Source organism: Nicotiana sylvestris, chromosome 10, assembly GCF_000393655.2.
Source record: "Nicotiana sylvestris chromosome 10, ASM39365v2, whole genome shotgun sequence".
In the NCBI taxonomy this organism is placed as follows: domain Eukaryota; kingdom Viridiplantae; phylum Streptophyta; class Magnoliopsida; order Solanales; family Solanaceae; genus Nicotiana; species Nicotiana sylvestris.
The window spans coordinates 69,647,365-69,655,340 of record NC_091066.1 but is presented as its reverse complement, the minus strand read 5'-3'; positions in this window follow the sequence as shown (position 1 = coordinate 69,655,340).

Here is a 7,976-nt window from a genome sequence, read left to right as displayed (position 1 = left end):
CTGTGGGTATTACTGCCTCCGTTCCATATACCAACAAATAAGGAGTGGCCCCTACTGAAGTGCAAACAGTAGTGCGATAACCCAACAATGCGAAAGGTAACTTCTCATGCCACTGTCTAGAACCTTCCACCATTTTTCAAAGTATCTTCTTTATATTCTTATTGGCTGCCTCGATTGCTCCATTCGCCTTAGGGTGGTATGGGGTGGAATTGCGATGTATAATCTTAAACTGTTGACATGTCTCTGTCATCCATTGACTGTTGAGATTACCACCATTGTCCCTGATGATTACCTTTGGAACCCCAAACCGACAGATGATATTTGAATGCACAAAATTGACCACTGCTTTCTTGGTCACAGATTTGAAAGTTTTCGCTTCAACCCACTTGGTAAAATAATCAATGGCTACCAGGATAAACCTATGTCCGTTTGATACTGCTGGCTCGATTGGCCCAATGACATTCATGCCCCAAGCAACAAAGGTCCATGGTGCCGACATGGTATGCAGTTCAGAGGGTGGGGAATGAATCAAATCTCCGTGCAACTGGCACTGATGACACTTGCGCACAAAATTGATGCAATCTCGCTCCATAGTGAGCCAGTAATAACCTGCTCAGAGAATCTTCTTTGCCAGAATGTACCCACTCATATGCGGTCCATAAACTCCGGAGTGTACCTCAGTCATGATAAGTGTGGCCTATCTGGCATCTATGAACCTTAGCAATCCAAGATCTGGAGTTCTTTTGTATAACACCCCTCCATTGAAGAAAAATCCGCTTGCCAATCGTCGAATTGTTCTTTTCTGATCACCTGTGGCCTATACCGGATATACCCCCATCCGGAGGTATTCTTTGATATCGTGGAACCATGGCTCCCCATCAAGTTCTTCTTCTACCATATTACAGTAAGCATGCTGATCACGGACCTGAATCTGCAAAGGGTCCACATAAGCCTTATCCGGATGATGCAACATTGATGCCAAAGTAGCCAAACCATCAGCGACTTCATTATGGATCCTTGGGATATGCCTGAATTCTATTGACTGAAACCGCTAACAAATATCATTCAAACATTGTCTGTACGATATGAGTTTCAAATCCCGTGTTTCCCATTCTCCCTGAATTTGGTGCACCAGGAGGTTCGAGTCGCCCAAGACCAAGACTTCATGGACACCCATATCCACAGCTAACCTCAAACCCAGAATACATGCTTCTTACTCAGCCATGTTGTTGGTACAGTAAAAACGAAGCTGAGCCGTAACAGGGTAGTGCTATCCTATTTCAGAAATAAGTACTGCCCCTAACATCACGCCCTTCATGTTTGCAGCCCCATCAAAGAAAAGTTTCCATCCAGGCTTCTCGACTTGTTCCAACTCATCAATGTGCATCACCTCTTCATCCGAAAAATAAGTTTTCAAAGGTTCATAATCTTCATCAACTGGGTTCTCGGCCAAATGGTCCGCCAAGGCCTGTGCTTTCATTGCAGTTCGAGTCACGCAGACAATGTCAAACTCTGTGAGCAGGATCTGCCACTTTGCAAGCCTCCCTGTGGGCATAGGCTTCTGAAAGATATACTTCAATGGATCCAAGCGAGATATGAGGTAGGTAGTATAAGATGACAAATAATGTTTCACCTTCTGTGCCACCCAAGTTAGGGCACAACATGTCCTCTCAAGCTGAGTGTACTTTACCATGTACGATGTGAACTTCTTGCTGAGGTAATAGATGGCCTACTCCTTCCTGCCAGTGATGTCATATTGACCCAATACACAGCCGAATGAATTGTCCAAAACCGTCAAATATAGGATCAAAGGTCACCCTGGTTCTGGCGGGACCAATACAGGTGGATTTGACAAATACCCCTTTATCTTATCAAACGCCTCCTGACATTCATCTATCCACTTGACTGCCGCGTCTTTCTTTAATAGTTTGAAGATTGTATCACAGGTTGTCGTGATCTGAACGATGAACCTGCTGATATAATTCAATCTCCCCAACAAACTCATCACCTCGGTCTTGTTCCTCGGAGGTGGCAATTCCTGGATGGCCTTGACTTTCGATGGATCCAGTTCAATGCGCCGGCGGCTGACTACGAACCCCAACAACTTTCCAGACGGCACCCCAAAAGCACACTTTGCAAGATTAAGCTTGAGATTGTACTTACGAAGCCTTCAGAAGAACGTTTTCAGATCCCTGACATGGTCGGACTACTTTCTAGACTTCACGATCATATCATCCACGTACACCTCAATTTCCTGGTGTATCATATCATGGAATATTGTTGTCATTGCCGTCATGTAGGTTGCCCCAGCATTCTTCAAGCCAAATGGCATGACCTGATAACAGTACGTTCCCCACGGAGTGATGAATGCCGTCTTTTCTGCATCTTCCTCGTCCATTAAGATCTGATGATAACCCGCATAACAATCCACAAAAGAACCAATCTCATGTTTGGCGTAATTATAAATCAAGATATGGATGTTAGGCAATGGGAAATTGTCTTTTGGACTCGCCTTGTTGAGATCCCGATAATCAACACACACTCTGGTCTTTCCATCCTTCTTCGGCACGGGCACAACATTGGCTAACCAGGTGGGGTACCGGGTGACCCGAATGACTTTGACATCGAACTGCTTGGTGACCTCTTCTTTGATATTTACACTCATATCCGTTTTGAACTTTCTCAGCTTCTGTTTGAAAGGAGGGAATGCCGGGTCAGTGGGCAACTTGTGAACCACTAAACCAGTGCTCAGACCCGGCATGTCTTCATAGGACCATGCAAAAACATCTTTGTATTCGAACAGTGCTTTAATTATCTCCTCCCTGAGTTGAGGTTCCAGATGTACACTTATTTTAGTTTCACGGGCATTATCTTGGTCTCCTAGATTAACTGCTTCTGTATCATTCAAATTAGGTTTGGGCTTTTCCTCAAAATGACTTAGTTCCTTACTAATTTCTTCATAGGCCTCATCATCATCAAATTCCAACTCGTTATCACACTCAATTTCTTGTATTATTATTTTAGAGTTAGATTGACTTTTAAAACTAGGCCGAAGATTCCTCATGCATGTCATGTCATTGATATCAGCATAAAAAGAACTATACAAAAAAGAAAACAAAAAATAAAATTAGAAGAGATGAAGGAAAAGGAACAATTTGCATTTCATTGAATTTAAAGATAACAGGGTTTTAACACATCCAAATGGATGGAACATAATATCTGAATTACAGACCCTGGAGTAATCTAAACAACTAAAAGAAAATCAAAACCCACTACCAAGACTCCCTCCGGGTAGGAAGAGGAGTAGCTTCCCAGTTGTTGACTTTTGCACGTGGTCCCACGAATTGCACATCTGCCCTGCGGGACTCTTCCCCAGCCTGAACCATGTTAACCTCGGCGAATAACCTTTCGAACCCCTTCTCCAAGTCTCCATCGGCACCAATCAGTAATCCAGGAACTTTTGACAACAGTTGCTTTCTGATACCCGGCCTGACGAATGATCTGGATAAACGCGGGATTGGCTTTGGCAATGCCCATACTCTCTGTTTCATTTTTCTAGCTCTTCTCACGTCTACAACTGTGGGCTTGAACCCCATACCAAAAGTATCCAGATTCTTTGGAAGAGAAACTGGATGCACAATACCTTGCAGAGATGCACCCAAACCCTTGCCTGGTACGAAACCATTTTTCAACATTTCAACAGCTACCATGACTGATGCAGCAGCCATCTTTGGAGTTGGAACGCACTTTCCTTCCGAAATTTTCTCTACCGATACTGTGTCAAAAACCTGATAAACCCATGGTCCCTTGTCATCATCAAACTCTATGAACGGAACAATGGCACCGTTGGGCACACACAAATTATCTTCGCCGTGTACAACAATTTCCTGTCGATCCCATTCAAACTTGACCATATGATGCAGAGTAGACGGGACTGCTTTGGCCACATGGATCCAGGGTCGTCCCAACAACAAATTGTATGAAATAGCCACATCGAGCACCTGGAATTCCATAGTAAATTCAAATGGCCCTATTGTGAGCTCGAGCACTATGTCCCCAACTGAATCTTTCCCTCCACCGTCGAATCCCCGAACGCAAATACTGTTCTTATGAATTCTTTCATCCTCCACTTGCAATTTGTTCAATGTGGAGAGAGGATAGATGTTCTCACTAGACCCTTTCTCGACCAGTACCTGAGTAACCACGGAATCTTAGCATTTCACTGTCAGATAGAGGGCTCTATTGTGCTCGGTGCCCTCCACGGGCAACTCATCTTCAAAAAAAGTGACTCTGTTTACCTCAAATATCTTATTAGCTATCTTTTCCAAGTGGTTTACTGAGATTTTGTCAGGAACGTGAGCCTCGTTCAAGATCTTCATCAAAGCATGACGGTGTTCGTCTGAATGGATCAATAATGACAAGAGCGAGATCTGAGCTGGTATCTTCCTTAATCGCTCCACAATGGAATAGTCTTGCACTTTCATCTTTATCAGAAATTCTTCTACTTTTTCCTCAGTCACCGCTTTCTTCACCAACACTGGATTATCTTTTGAGCTCTTAGCTTTTCTCAACTCTTCGGGGGAAAAACATCTCCCCGATCGAGTCAAACCATGGGTCTCACACACTTCTTCTCTAACCTCTTTCCCCTTGTAAGTCACCGTCACTCATTCATAATTCCATGGGACAGCCTTACTGTTAACTATCGGTAATTGAGTTACCGGTTTGATAACGACAGGATCTGTGGGGGCGCCCTTTACAATTACCACAGGCTTGTTCGTCACTCCTGGCACAACCACTTTTGCTCTTTCATGTTTTCTTGCGACGTCACTGGAGGACCCCTTCTTGACCTCCACAGATGGTTCAGTATTTGCCCTGTTCAACTTGATCACATACTTCTCACTTGTTGACTTTTCAAATGGCCTGGCTTCACTAGCCTGAATCATCATGACGGTTTGCGAAGGCTTCTTAGGCTCCCCTCCCTTATGCACTATCTCAATCATATTTGTTTCATGATGGGCTGGCAAGGGATTCTGATTGATATTGGGCGCCTCCGGAGCTTGGACCTCAGTCCGATTGGTGTCAATGAGTTCTTGAATGGTTGTTTTCAATTTCCAGCATTTCTCTGTGTCATGTCCCGGGGCCCTTGAACAATACTCACAACCCACCGAGCGGTCAAGATTTCTGGGAGGAGGATTTGGCAATTTAGCCTCGATCGGATTCAACATACCCAACTGTCTTAGTCTGTGGAATAGGCTAGCATACGATTCTCCCAATGGAGTGAAAGTCTTTTGCTTCTGCAACCTCTCATTCTTAGAGGCTTGGTTGGGTCGAAAACCTGTTCCAGGAGGATTTCAATGGGCTTTTGAGGGTGGGTAGTTATTTTGTGGAGCTTGGTATGGGTTTTATGGAGCTGGCGCACGCCATTGTGAGTAAGCAGGCGGCTAGGGTTTATGCGTGATGGATAGAAAAATGGGGATCTGGCTGTGGGTAATAGTGTTGTGGTGGGTTATATGGAGTGTGGGGGTAAGTTTGGAGATAGGGTCGCTGTTGGTTATAGTAACGGGGAAGGTTCCTGGATCCAACCCAAGCTCCCGACTCAATTGTCGCAACGTCCTCCTTTTTCTTCTTCCCGAGCACACCCCCAGTATCGTTTTGAATGGCCTGAGTGGTCGCCTTGATTGCTGAATAACTCATGATCTTGTTGGACTTGAGTCCCTTTTCAACCATGCCTCCTATTTTCATGACTTCATTAAAGGATTTACCTACTGCTGACACCAAGTGACCGAAATAAGTGGGTTCCAAGGCCTGCAAGAAATAATCAACCATCTTGCTTTCTTTCATCGGAGTGTCAACCCTCGCTTCTTTCTCTCTCCAGTGGAATCCATATTCTCTGAAGCTCTCACTAGGCTTCTTTTCTAACTTTGTCAACTACAGACGATCTGGGATAATTTTGAGGTTGTACTGAAAATGGCAGCGAAAGCTTGGGCCAAGTCGTCCCATGTGTACCACCTGTTGTGATCTTGTCTGGCGTACCATTCTAAGGCCGATACACTTAAACTTTGGCTGAAATATGCCATCAGCAATTCATCCCTTCCACCTGCTCCTCTCATTTGGCTACAAAATCCTCTTAAGTGCGCTACTGGGTCACCATGCCATTCGTACAGATCAAACTTGGGCATTTTGAACCCTGCTAGCAACTGAACATCTGGGAACATACATAAATCCTTAGAGGCCACACTCACTTGACCTCCCAGCCCCCTCATATCTCGGAATGATTGCTCTAACCTTTTGACCTTTCTGATCATCTCTTCATGCTCGGGGTTTTTGGGCGGTTTCTCGGTCTCTGCCGGGATATCAAGATGAGGGGTGTAAGGATATGGTTCTGGAACTTTGAACGTGGGTTCAGGGGGATAGTACTGGTTATCGTGAGTTTGGAACATGGGTTCACTGGAAGATCGGTGTAATGTAGCAGGTGGAGGTGCCACAAAAACAGATGTAATTGGTGGGGGGGAGGGTATGGGACTTGTTTGGGTGGTGGAGCTTGAAAAGTATGGGAAGTGGCGCCATGACATTGTTGGTAGAGGGGAAAGGCTGGAGATGAGTTCATAGTGGGAGGCTCCGGAGGTTGGGCTGATGGTAGGATATAAGCAGGGTTGGCGGGATAAGCTGGTGGTGGATGCCCTTTCGCCCAGGCTTGGTACATTTTAGCCATCTGCTGCTTCAGCTTATACATTTCTTCCCTTATCGCATTAACATCCATTTCTTCCACCTCTTTCGATGGGTCGACAATACTTTTTTCCGGTTCCTGGTTGGCTATATTCAGCCTGTCTTTCGATCGGGTGTTATAGGAGTGAGTTGCCAGAATGCCGATCAACTAACCACCTGCCTGAACTCAATACATCAAACAACAATCTTGTTAGCGGTTAGGCTTTAACAGATTAGAAACCGCACATTGGGCATGAATGCACCTAAGATGCTAACCGTCTCCATTATGTATTTGATCGGTTGCATGCGTCATCCCGGCCTTTTCTTTATTTCGATTGCAAACTTCCCCTTTTCTTTCTTTTCTTTTCTTTCCTTTCCCTTCATTCTTGCCTCTGTTCTCTCTTTGTTTTTACTCTCTCTTGATTTCTTATTCTCTCTCGTTTTTCCGCTCTTTCCTTTTCTTTACTCTCTTGTTTTTCCTCTTATTTTCTTTCCCTCTTCTCTTCTTTTTTTTTCTATTTATTTATTTGGTTACGGTCGAATCCTATGGAGATTGCCTACGTATCATGACCCCGCATGAATCAGACCAAGTGTAGTTCTTGTAGATAAGTGCGAAATAAAATATTTTTGGGATTTTCAGTTTTCATAAAATAAAATAAAAAACAACAAATGCTTCCATTACAACTCAAAATTAATAAATTCCAAAAGACTAACAGATTTTGATGCAAAGATGAAATATAGACTCCGAAAATAGACATCATACTCCAACAGAAGAAAATACAGACTCGAAAACAATTTGCCAGACTCTAGCAGAAAGAAGATACAAACTCAACATAACTGACAGATGCTAACAAAAGGGAAATGCAGACTCAAACAGAAAAATCATGAATACGTCAATGCTCTTGGTGCCCGCGGGACATCATTCGGTCTCGCCGCGGGCCTATATGTAAGCTCCCTTTGAAGTCGATCCAAGTCGCTCATTATCTGTTTAACAAATGTCATTACTGCTGCAAAGAAGGTAGTGCGAGTCATATCCTCACAGATCTGACACTTCATAACGATGCAGTCAGCAATGTTTCTAATTCTATCTCTTATGACGCCTTTTTCTTGTAACAAACGCCCAATCTGTTGGACCCTGGCTTCCAAAGTTTGCTCAGCAGCATGATTTTGCTCCTGAAGTTGTTGCAAATCTATTTCTAATTGTGCCAATGCTGTATAACAATGTTCCCTTTCAACTTTGAAGTCTTTTGCCTGTTTGATCATTTTGTTTT